Source organism: Dipodomys ordii, unplaced genomic scaffold (assembly GCF_000151885.1).
Source record: "Dipodomys ordii isolate 6190 unplaced genomic scaffold, Dord_2.0 Scaffold12, whole genome shotgun sequence".
In the NCBI taxonomy this organism is placed as follows: domain Eukaryota; kingdom Metazoa; phylum Chordata; class Mammalia; order Rodentia; family Heteromyidae; genus Dipodomys; species Dipodomys ordii.
The window spans coordinates 11,755,985-11,769,098 of record NW_012267228.1 but is presented as its reverse complement, the minus strand read 5'-3'; the positions used below and the strand labels follow the sequence as shown (position 1 = coordinate 11,769,098).

The following is a 13,114-nucleotide window of genomic DNA, read 5'->3' as shown; positions in this document are numbered from 1 at the left end:
CGTCCCTGCCCGGGCTCCGAGGAGGCGCCGGCCCCCACGTCCGCGCCCCCGGGCCAGCCACCGGGGCGCGGCGCGGCTGGAGAAGTTGGCGAGGTGAGTGGTGGCAGCAGCTCCAGGATCCCATCGCCCCCCCCCCAACCCCAATCGCTGCCGAGTTCGGGGGAGGCTGTGTGGGTAGGAGGACCAGCCCCCCACCCCCCGGGCTCCAAGCCAGGGACGTCTGGGGGGACCGAGGGGAGTGGAGCTGTCAAGGCCGGGTAGCTCGGGCGTTCCTGCACACGCGTGCCCTTTGTTTAAATGTGTCCGAAAGCCGTCGAGAAGCGAGGAGGCTCCGTGTCGTTCTCTTGTCTCGCGCGGACAGTTCACCACCCGCAAACTTCGATCTGAGTTTGGGAAAGTTAAAGAGGTTTTACCCACACTGGCTGCCATTCGGTGAACCTGGAGTGGGGGGGGGCGCTTAGGGCGGGCGCGCGTGGGACCCCGCGAGGTTGGCATGGAATCTTGTTTGGGAGGAGTGATGCGTGGTCTCTAGGACGAGAGGGCCCCCCCCGGAGGGGGGAGGACTTTCCCTAGAATCTTCTGAGCTGCCCAGCTGGTGGCTCAAAAGAGTCCAAACGAGGAAAACGTGTTGATCTTTGACGTTGTGCGGAGATTCTCTCTGCCTGACACCAGGCGCCTCTCCAGCCCAGCGTTTTTATCTTTGTCTCCCCCATCCCCTTCCCCACCGCCCCACCCCGTGGCTGGAGTACCCGCAGGTTGGGGGCGGGGGTTGAGGTGCTCTCCTTTGTGGTGGGGAGCTTTTCTTAACAGTCCCTTTGGTCTTGTAGTGGGGTCTGTTTCCTCTGCGCTTTCAAAGCTGTTGCTGAGGGCTCTAGCAATGTCTGCGTGTGCTCAGCTCCCTCATTACTTGAAACGAGTTGAAGAATTCTTTTTTGACCATAATGACTAAGTCTGTGTTGGCGCTTTTACTGCAGCAAAGAGAAGAGACACGAAACCTTAAGAAGAAATTGAGCTGTGTCAGCTTTTGCTTCTCTTCTGCCCAGATGGGTGCTGGCAAGTTAGAGGGAGAAAAGAAAAGCCCCACCGTTTAAGAATTAAGCTTTTAAGTATTTACAACTCTTATGAACATATCCGTTCTGCAATAGGATGAATAGGATCTCCCCCCCCCACCCCCATACTGTTCTTCTTGTAATAGATTCTATCAGGACTTACTGCCAGGTGACTGTGGCATGTAAGTTTGATGGGACAACCTCTAAAATAATAACAAGTAAGGTCACCTAACACAGCTTACCAGCACTAACAGCAGTAGGTAACAATCATTGCAGTTCACCTTTACTTTATATGTAGAACAAATGCACACTGCAACCCTTTGAAAGTAGTTCTCAAGCCTCCTAAAGTGGGCCAGCTACGTAGCAAATACAGGTTCCCAGGTTCTGTCCACTCCATTGGCTCAGAAACCCTGGGCGTGGGGCCAGCAGTCTGTGTTTTTGCACTCCCCACCCCCACCCCTTTGTTCTGCATACACATTCAAGTTGGAGAAGCTGCTCTGTGAAAGCAGTATTACTATTCTCCCCATTTTACAGATGAGGAAACTACTGTGGAAGGCTTAGCAATATATCTCGGCTTCACTAGGAAGAGGGGAGATGACAACCCAACTGCATGGTCTCAGGTGACTCTTGCCCATGCTGCTGATGTCATAGAGTGGTCTTGCTTGGGGATCAGAATGACATTGAGATTTTTTTCCAAAGAAACGTTGTAGAATTTTGGAGCTGCCTGGTTCTCTGAGGTGCCTGGAACATTGGGGCAGCACCTCCTTGTCTCTATCTGAACAAATTGGCTGTGACTAGGAGGGGATCATGAGCGGAATCCAAATGGATGCTTTAGAGAAGGTACATTTCCACAGGCAACCGAACCCCTGAAAGCCATTTTTCTTCTGAACATATCTCTTAGATGATCGTGGAAACCGTATCCAATACCAAAGGAATAAAGACCAAAATTTACAAACTGGGGGAAGAAACACACACACACACACACAGCCACAGCCACAGCCACAGGAAGTCTCAGGCCCAAATGCATAAACGACTGACATTTCCTGGGACTTATTTATGCTTTCTGTTGCTACCTCCACAGCAATGGCAGCAGATGGTCATGAAGCAGAAAGAGACCAGGAGGAAAGATCGCTGCATGGGCTCCTTTATGGCTTTCTTAATTCTGCCTGGGCTAAATTTTTGTGGTTTAGGAGGAATTTCATTTAGGGAGGGGAAAAAAAAGCCTCATGGCTTCAGAAAACCAGTACTTTCATCTCTTTATGTGGCCAGGGTCCAGAAGAGATGGAGGCTACAGGATCTCTTTCTCCCGCCTCGGGAGGGTCAGACTTGTGTCTGTAGCCTGCAGAAAGCTTGGAGTTGGATGGGGAACAAACCACCACCTGCTGACCACTCACACATAGCCTGGGCTGCCTGGCCTCTCCAGGGTCCCGCTCAAAGTGAAGTTCTGCCACGTCAATGCAGAAAGCACAGCTCTCGCTTTCTACAGCTTGTTTTCATTTGGGAGAAGTTTCCAAGGACTTGCCTACTGAGCAGGCAGACCCTACAATTTTCAAACTAGTCATTTGTATTCAATCTGTCCTGTGGCAGCCTCATTCCTTAGTAAGGACCGAAGTTTTAGGTGAAGAGTAGGGATCTGAAAATGGACACCATCTTGGAAGTAGTGACCCTAGTATAGAAGAGAAATTAAATCCTTCATCTCACCTGGTTTATAGGTGAGTTACACCTGGCTAACTTCCAAAAAAGAATTTTAGATGCCTTAAAACAGTAAAAGCCACAAATATAATAAGGCCATTGAAATAGTTATATAAAGAAAAGTCATACAGAGGAGGAAGAAATTAAGTACTATTTGTCAAAAACTGAGGCCACCATTACCAGGATGATTAAATGTTTAAATTTAGCTGTAAGCTTCCTGGCAGCCATGTCAAAAAGAGAACCATGATAGGCTACCTCAAATGTTAATTGAGAGATTCATTTTTAAAACATTTTTCAGAAATGAAATTTTGAAATGGGAATTTTACTTGGTAATAGATTTTTAGAAGATCATTTTTCCATCTTGTTTCTGAAAAACTCCTCCTTGTGTCTACATATAGAAAAGGAAGTTTAATGTCATGCTATCAGCCCAATTCTTTAAATATGGCACCTGGAATCTAGCAAATAGGGGTCTGGTTCCAAGTCATTTCACCTTATTTTCTTCATCTGTCAAATGGGCAGATAAATTCAGCTCTGACATGCAGTGATCCTGGGGGGCTGGGTGGGGAGGGATGATCAAGTTTCATAACAAGATCACAGTCCCTTTGGCTATCAGATTCCTGCAGAACCATCTCCTCCTCATTTATTGGCTCTAACCCCCACTTTCCTGACTACTCAACCCTCTCCCGAACTTTAATCTTTTCCTCTGTGTCGGCCTGGATACTGTGGTTTTTCTCTTAAAATGTGGTTTCTGAGGAGGCCCCGTAGGAGTCACTTGTCACTCACTATAGGCCAGGGTTGTGCAGCAAATGTTGATGGCTCATATACTCTGCTAGGTGCTCAGTCCATCCAGCAGTGAATGCATTTGCTGCCTTCCTGGAATTTGGGCAGGGAAGACGACACAGAAAGAAATTGCACTTGGCACCCTCCCCAGCTGCTCCAGTGAGAGGAAGGGTGCATCTTTGATCATCAACAGAAACCATTTCCTGCAATTCCCTTTGGTCTTAGAGATAAGTCTTCTCAGAGGGTTCTAGCCTGAGCACAGAGATGATGTTATATAGCAGAATGCTAAGTTTGTGGCCATCCTGTAGCTATTTGACAGCCTCAGAGGACAGTCAAGGTCTCTAGGTGGGTTTTTTTGCTTTTTTCAGTACTGGGATTTGGATTAGTACTGGGATTTGGATTCCTGGGATTTGAGCTCATGGCCTTGTACTTGTTAAGCAGCTGCTCTACTACATGAACCGTAATTTGCTTTTGTTTTTAGATAATATCATCCATTTGTTTTAGATAATATCATCCATTTTCCTCAGGGGCTGACTTTGCACTATGATCATCCTACCTGGGTAGTTGGGATTTCAGGAGTGTATCACTCTGCGATGGATGAGATCTCTAGATCTTGATCTTGATCTAAGTCTCTACTCTAGATCTCTATCATGTTTTGTAGTTTTCACTTGGCTTTATTCACAACTCATTTTTTTTCATGGTCCTTGACTCTCCTACAACCACCCAACCAGAAGCTCTGTTAGTTCTGTTTTGAAATATACCCTCCAGCCCACCATTTATACAACTTTCCTTCTTACTACTGAGTTGCTAACTGACATCATTTCCTACTTGGACCATTGCAGTAGTCTACTTTCCTGCCCCCTTCCCCCCCCCCACCCAGTTTCCAAACAGCCACAGATGTAATCTTTAACAGATATACCAGAGAATGGCACCTTTCTGGGTAAAGCCCTCCAGTGACTGTCTTCCCATGACAGTAAAAGTCAAGTTCTCCATGTGGTCTTTGAGCTCTGCCTAATCTCAGCCCAAGCAGGCCTCTTATCTAGCTGTCTAAAAAACAGGACCCTTCCCCCCATTCTCTACTACCTTGCTCTGTTTGGTGTAGGGCTTTTTTAAAATGGCCTTTATCATTAGCATTAATTTATATTCTATTTTATTTACCCCTTCCTTTCTTGTGCAGGCTGGTGGCTCATTAACCACCCTATCACCAACAGAGTGGCCTCAGCAAAGGAACTTAGTAGGTAATTTTTCAATAAACTAATGAAGGCATTTTGTCTTAGTGCTATGCTGACTGTATTGTTATATATTATTTAATGATATCCAAACAATCTTATATTCCTTAGAATAGTGGAGATGCTGAAAGAGGATGATATTTTTTCTTCTTAATAGTTATTTTTTAGAATAGAGTTACAGAAAAGTTGAGAAAGTACGAAGATTGCCACATATCTGGCTTGCTCTGTAATTAAAATCTTCTATCCCTATGATAGACTATGGCAATTGGGGAACTCATACAGATACATTGCTTTAATCTTTCTTGACATTTCCTTAGTTCCACCAAATATACTCCATTCAGGAGTCCATGTGACAGTTAGCACTGTCTTTTTAATCTCCTCTGGGCTGTGGTGGTTTCTCAAACTGTTTCAGAAGACTGGCAGATTTTCCCTCCATTTTCCTCCCTTTTGGCTGTCCTGGAGTTTAAATTTAGGGCTTTGCACTTGCCAGGCAGGGTGCTCTACCTCTGAGCCATACCTCCAACCCTTTCTTGCACTAGTTATTTTTGAGGTAGGGTCCTTCTTGCCTGGACATGTGTCTGGACCACAATACCCTTATTTTAGACCATCTGTCATAGCTGGATGACAGGGGCACACCACTGTGCCCAGCTCTTAGTTCAGAAGAGGGTCTCAGAAAACTTTCTCTCCAGGTTGGCCTCCAACCTCAATCCTATCTCAGCTGCCTAAGAAGCTAGGATTACAGTCATGAGCCATCGGTGACTGGCTCCATTGGCTTTTAAAATTTGTGTGTATTTAAGGATCTGGACAGTTTTAAAGACAATAAGTCAGTTATCTTGGAGGGTACCTTGCTATTGGAACATGTCTGGTGTTTTATTTATGATAATACAGGAATTACAGATTCAAGAAGGAAAGCCACAGAAGTAAAGTGCCATTTCCCACCTGTCATTTCACATGTCTATACTGTCAGCATGACTTATGACAGCTAATACCAGCCTTGGTGATGTGATGTGAGGGAAGCTGTGCATGTCAGTTTCTGCACTGGTCAGGGACTCCTTTCTACCTTCACAGCACTAGGGATAGCCTCACCTGAGGAGTGGGGGCTTCAGCTCCACCTCCTCAAGGGATGACTGTGTACATAAATTATTTGAGATTCTTGTGCATGGGAGATTTGTTTCTGTCAGGATGGCTGCATCCATCACCACTTGGATGGTCTAGCTTCCTTTTCTTGCTTTGATTTCCCAGGAGCCCTAGCAGTAGTTTACCCCATCACATTGTCTTCAGTTTAAATGCCTACAATTTAGGGAAGGAAGCAGGAAGGACTAGAAGGTTATGATCAGATCAACTAATTACCTCAAACAAAGCAAGACCTACTCTGGAGTGAGGCTTGAGCCCAGACCCACCCAGATCACCTAGGGGAATGTATGTGGTAGATTTTGTGGTTAGTTCCTGAACTCTTTTTCCTTTTTGTTCCCCGGTGCTTATGTGAGCCACATCCCAAGGGACAGTCTAGGCCCATGAGAATAATCTATCACTTTCCCAGTATAAGTTGTGTGTATCCAGGACTAAGAACAGAGACTACCCTCCTCCATATCCAGTAACAGTTATTGGTGCACAGGTGTCACATACTAGGCTGGGTTATTCAGCCAGGAGAGAGAGAGAGAGAAGACTTATATTACACTGTTGGACAGACAACTCTTCTAGGGATATCCAAGGTAAGAGCCTAGCTGCTACTAGGGTTCCAAGGGAGTTAGCTTTAGGAGGAAGGACTCACATTGGGCAGGTTGTAGAGAAAGAGTTCATACACCCATACTACCAAAGAAAGAAAAAGAAAGTAGAGGAATTCTGTATTTCTCCTGAAGAATTCCCAGTACTTGGTTTATTTCAGACTGAAATTCTGTTCCTGGAAAAGTTCTCCTGGCAAAAGAAACTTCTTGATCATTTTATTGGGAGTCTCCAATTCCATTCCAGCCAAGAGTGGCTTTGATGTATTTAACATATTTAAAGATTATTTGGTGTGACTTATCCATGCTTTTCCCATCCCATCCCATGAAGGACTGCACTCTTCTAGTAGAAGTTCAAGTTGCACAGTTCAGAATCCACACTTTACATAAGTGAAACACGCTAGAGAACATAACTCCAAATATGACTTTCATTACGGGTGGAGATACTAAGGCTCGAAGGGATTGAGTAATAACATGCATATCACCCCTGGCACAAGCTAGCTCAAAGAATGCCACTCACCAGATGGAGGACTGTTCGGGGTACTGTTACTGCCTACCCTGCCTTGGTAGTTACTGAACTGTAACTAGAGCCACATGACTAGCTGTGTGACTGAATAAATCAATCCTCAGCAAATCTTGGCTTTCCCTAAGTTCCGTGGTGAGATTGTGCAGGCAAAGTGCTGGCACAATCCAAGGCACCAAAATTCCTTAGCAAATGGGTAGGAGGGGCAGGGGGAATCTGAGGTCTCCAGGAAGCTGAGACTTGGCTTCCAAGTATGATGGATGGATAGCAGGTCCAGCCTCTTGGTCCTCATTACAAGGATGGAGGGGAGGAGGAAGGTGGGATCCTTGACTCTGCCTCTTAGTGAGTTAGACTGTCATTCTGAGAGCTCCAGACCTGCTGTCCTGGCCAACTGAAGCTCTGATGTCTGCCTCAGGACACAGACCTGGACATTTTCCATCTTAGAAAAGCAGGGGAGCCCAAGAAAACTCCTCTGGTGATTATAACTACATGTCAGGGGACATAGCTCTTTGGGAACATGTGTTTAACTTTGTTCTCCTTTAAAAATTTTTTTTTGCGGGGTGGGGGGGTGGTACCAGTACTAGATCTTAAACACAAGGCCTAGGTGCTATCCTAAGCTATTTCACTCAAGGCTAGTGATCTACCACTTTAGTCAGAACTCCACTTCTGGCTTTTTCCTAGCTAGTGAGAGGTAAGAGTCTCATGAACTTTCCTGCCCTGGCTGGCTTTGAACCAGGATGCTCAGATCTCAGCCTTTAGAATAACTAGAACAGGTATGTGCCACAAGTGCCCAGCTATTTTTCTATATTTCTTCCTCCTGGTTGTGTGAGAATTTTAAGTTCTCCATTCATCTAACCATTGACCCCAAAGTCACAAGGCTTAACATTCAAGTAGCAGATTTTTACCCCCTAGGGTGAATGGGTTCATGGAAATTGTGATTGAACAGTTGGATCTTGATAGTAGTAAGTTGGAGAGTGTGAATTCTGCAAATAACATGCACTTTTGCTGGGCTGCCTCCTAGCTGGATTTGGTATGGATGTACCATACGGAGGGAAAAGTGAAGGCAAAGGGTAAATTTCAAGTTTATATTTTAAAATAATGAGAAGCATTGTCCAAAAAGAAATGAACTCATTATCTGACTTATATAACTGTAACCCTTCTGTATATCACCTTTATAACAACAACAAAAGAATAAAAGAAAAATCAAAAATTAAAAAAGTAACAAGGAGAAGGGCTGAGAAAGGCAAGTCAGTGCTAGAGCCTGAGGCCATGGATTCAATCCCTACCTAGCATAATGAAAAGCAAGTAATAACAATTAGGATAATGTACAGTTGATGATAACTTAAGATATGATGGGCACCGTGTTGAGCGATTTACTACATCGCAATAGGTAGGCATGTTATTGGGTAGGCAGAGCTTTTCCAGTGATAGAACCCAGCTCATGAGCTTGTCTCAGGCACAAAAGGAAAAGTGCTGGCTCATACAGCTGGAGCATGTGAAGGAGAGTCCAGCCTCCCTGTGTCCCCAGTAACCTCCTCAAGAAGTCGCCGTGCTGCCCTTGTTGGCTTGTCTTCTGGGCTTCCCCATAGCCATACCTGGGAATGTATCGTCAGATGGGGGAATGGGACCGGGGTGAGTCTCCAAACCTCATGGACTCAGGACACAGGAAAAGCTGAGAAAAGTGAGCTGCTCATCCTAGAAATGGATAGAACAAAGATGGAGAACAGTAGACACCCACTATAAAAACCAATATGTGTGTAGTGCGGATGAGGAAATTGAAGGCAAGGGATGATTATTAAAAGTATTTGCCCAGCATGGGGCAGTCACATGATTGCCTCAGAAGTTGAAACCAAGCCTAACCTCTGTGTTTCCACCAAGCAAACTTTCGACATGAGGGAACAAATCTCAAAATCAGAACCATTTGGTCACTTTCTAGCAAAGATATATACCAGTCATATAATCTGCAAAATAACTGCAAGTGTGTAAATGTTGACTAGCGTGAGCTAGCGCTTGGGACGAGGGGTGTTATTGGAAGGGACCAGTTTTCCTCTTTTGTTGGTAACGCCCATAGGTTCCACTTCAGGAAATGAGATAAAATATATAATGCTCATCCGATTCTTCTCCCTGTGTGTCAACAGTCATTTGGGTCATTTTTAAAATCTTACTAACATTTTAATTTGGAAAGGAAGGGAGAGAGGGAGAAATCGAGTCTCATCCATTCAGGAACAATCATAAAGAAAATACTGAAGCTGAGAATTCGTTCAAGATCCATCACGGAATTGGGGAGCGGGGAGAATGACATCGAAGTGAACGCTGGAGGCATGAGGTGTGCATTGTGTCCTTCCTGCACAAGGGAACCCAGAAAGGTTGTGAGTGGAGGCTTTGACTCCACTCTGTGCCAGGAACCCCTGCTGCGGCTGCCATCTGCCCAGAGAGGGCTCCCCTTCTAACTCACTTGTGTCTAGTTCCACATACAGCACGATGAAGACAAGTGTGGCTTCTGGGAAATCACCTCAGAATGTTGCCTGGTTTGGAAATGTCATTGTAGATACAAAGAGATAGGCCCTAGAAGAGAGGGCTTGAAATTACACTAGACTTAGTGTCAGCCCCAAATCTGATGACTCTTGTTCTTAGAAAAGAAGGAGAGGACAGAAGAGATGCATGGATTGTGTGTGGTGGCTTATGTCTGTAAAGCCAACAGTGGGGAGGCAGAGGCAGGATGCTTGGGAGTTCAAAGTCAGCCTAGCAAGACAGACAGAAAGGAAGGAAGGAAGGAAGGAAGGGAGGGAGGGAGGGAGGGAGGGAGGGAAGAAAGAGAAATAAGAAAGAAAGAAAGAAAGAAAGAAAGAAAGAAAGAAAAGAAAAAGGAGAGAGGGGTAGGGGAGCAATGTCTAAAATCAATGTCTAAAATCAAATACATGCACACAGTTACCAACTCCAGATATCAAACACCTACTAGACTTTGTTTAGGAACACAGCCATGTTTCATGAACCAAATTAAGTATGTACTATTAATAACTAAATGCATTTATCCAACGGTTTTATTAAGGCCCCCATGGCAGGTTTTTGGACCGCTGTTCACATCATTCATATGATTCCAGGACTTGGAGGCCAGCCTCAGCTTTTCTGTCTTGAAAGATTAATGCTACTTGATTTAACTTCAAACCGAGGGTCATTAAAAGTGATTTAAGAGTTAGCAGAGTCCTTAGTGTCATGTCTTGGTTGCAAGGGAAGGGTCTAATCAGAGCTTCAACTGAGAAGTTTTTGTCAATTGATTCATGCCTTCCATGACCGGTGGCTAGCAAAGAGGCTCATGGGAAGCTGTGGCAGCCAGTCCCCATGAGGACATAATTACCCATCACGGTTCTCCTTTAGGAACTGTACTGGGGGATCTCTCTTTCTTCAGCTGTCATCTAGCCTCATTAGTTCCTTCCTCCATGCTAAATTAGCCAAATGGTCTCCACCAGAGAGGGTAGCTCCATGAATCTAATCTTCTCTAATAGGAGCACATTCCACGTGTGTGTGTGTGTGTGTGTGTGTGTGTGTGTGCGTGTGCGTGTGCGTGCGTGCTGAACTCAGGTCTGGCACTCTACCACACGAGTCACAACTCCCCTTCTGGCTTTCTGCTGGCTAATTGAAGATAAGCGTCTCTCAGATTTGTCTTCCTTGGCTGGCTTTGAACTGTGATCCTCAGATGTTGGCTTTCTGAGTAGTTAGGATTACAGGTGGTAGTCACTGATGCCTGACAATATCCTAACATTTGTCTTCTACTGATTTTCCCCTGCTATGTCTGGGACCCCTTCCCTAAGTAACAGTAGTCGTAAGTACTGTAAGTACCCACCAGCCTGCACTGTTAGTTCCTGGCACAGCCTCAGATTCCCCTGAGTTTATATACAGCCTGTTAGTTCAGGGGATGAGCTGGTAGGAGGCAACAGAAAGGGAGGGTCTGAGAAGAACCAATTATTCACTTTAATAATTCAGTGGGTTTTGCGGTAATAGGCTACAAAGTAAATAGCACTACACATAAATGCTGTATTCCATTATTTATCCACTCCAGAAATGGAAGCTTAATTAAGTCACACGCTTGAGACTTTCAAGCAATTAAAGAAGCCGCTTGTCTCAAGCAGCGTGGAGGGAAGTGTGTGAGATTCGCCTCCTGCTAAGCCTCCTCTGGGAGGCTGAGCTTCAAAGGCTGGGGCCTGGGCAGTGGGGCCTGGACAGTCATAACCACATCACCCTGATTCTTGTCATATTCTTATACTATCATTGCCTGATTTATATTTTATGTTAGAAGAATTATATTATAAACATAAGTGCACTATTTCCTTACTGAATAGCCGCAATGTTTGAATTACAATCTTGGTGTGTTTTTTTGCCTGTACCAACATTTTTTTTTGTCAGTCGTAGGGCTTGAACTCTGGGCTTGGGCGCCGTCCCTCAGCTCTTCAGCTCAAGGTGAGCGCTCTACTGCTTGAGCCACAGCGCTACTTCCGGTTTTCTAGTGGTTTATTGGAGATAAGAGTCTCACAGTCTTTCCTGCCCGGGCTGGTTTTGTACTATGATCCTCAGATCTCAGCCTCCTGAGTAGGTAGAATTACAGGTGTGAGCCACCGGTGCCCAGCTCTGTACCAACATTTGAATTCAGGGCCTCACTCTTTCTTGGCTGGTGCTCTATCCTTTGAGTCATGCCTTCAGCCTAACATTTTGCTATTATTTGGGGGATGAAGTCTCATGGACTTTTCTGCCCAGGTTTGACTTCAAACTATGATGTTCTGGTTCTCCGCCTCCTGAGTAACTTGGATTAGAGGGGTGAGCCTCTAATTACGTGCCTTTTAAAAATATGGAATTCCAAGATTTGTAATTTTTTGGAGAGTTGTGCCATCACCACCACTATCTAACTTCATCATTCTGAACACTTTCTCATGACTGCTGCTATTTTTGTCTCTGTGGCTTTTCTTTCTATACATTTCAGAAGGTGGAATAATAAACTACATGGCCTTTTACATTTTCACAAGGTTCACAAATTTGCTGTTCTCCAATGTAGCACGTCATGACTTCCTTCCCTTTTAAAAAATATAATTTTACTGTTATTAAAGTGTTGTGCAGAGGGGTGACCATTTCCTAAGTCAGTTAATGAGTACATTTGTTTATTTCCCCCAGTTTCCCCCTCTCATCCCTGCCTACAAGTTGCATAGTTCATTTTCTACATAGTGTCTATTGAATACCACGCCTGTATTATTTGGTTATTCTTCCTCCCTCCATTTCTGTGCTCCCCCATTTGCTCCTCCAAAAGAAAGAAAAAAAGGAATAGATAAAACTAACAAAAGCCTAAAAGTTAAAACAAACACCACCACCACTACCACAACAACCATAAAATCCTGTGCTTCCATTCCCTGGTTCCTTTTTATTGCCAAATAATATTTCATTTTTGGATATACCACATTTTATTTATCCATTCACCAGTTGAAGGACGTTATGAGGATTATGGATGATGTCGACAAGAACGTTTGTGTACAAGATTTCATATGGACGTATGTGTTCAATTCTCATATGTAGCTAGGAGGAGAATTTCTGGGTCAGATTTAAGTATTTTTAGGAGCTGTCAGACAGTTTTCCAAGGTGGTGGCACTACTTTATAATCCCATCAGTAGGGTCTGAAATTCCTAGCTTCACTTTGTCTTCAGTTCATTGTTTGTTTCTACAGTGCTGAGAATTGAACCTAGAGCTTTGCATGTGATCAACAAATGTTCTATCTCTGAGCTACCTTCACAGCCCCAAAGTTTTTGAGAGAGGATGTCTCTTCGGAGCCCAGGCTGGCCTTGAACTTTCAGCCATCCTGTCTCCACCTCCCATATTCTTCCTTCCTTTCTCTCTCTCCCTCCTTTCCTCTCTCTCTTTTTCTTTCTTTCTCTTTTTTACTTTCTTTCTCTTTTTCTTTGTTTCTCTTTGTTTTTCTCTCTCTGTCTCTCTCTTCTGGACACTAAACTTGGGGCAAGCACTGTTCCATTTGAGCCTGGTCCCTGGCCTTTTTGCTTTTAGTTTGTAGTTTATTTTGCAGATAGGATCTCACAATTTTGCTCAGGCTAGCCTAGAAAATGATCCTATCTTTACCTCCCTCCC

The 13,114-nt window shown here is 44.6% G+C and overlaps 1 protein-coding gene across 1 annotated transcript in view; it reads left to right on the top strand.

The window, feature by feature from the left end:
* Window positions 1–46: 46 nt before the first annotated feature.
* The window catches only part of Gxylt2 (glucoside xylosyltransferase 2), a 53,507-nt gene continuing 40,439 nt past the window's right edge, over window positions 47–13,114 (top strand). The window contains exon 1 of the mRNA XM_013010426.1: window positions 47–93. The gene's annotated coding sequence lies outside the window, so the exon portion shown is untranslated. The remainder of the gene's footprint in view (window positions 94–13,114) is intronic.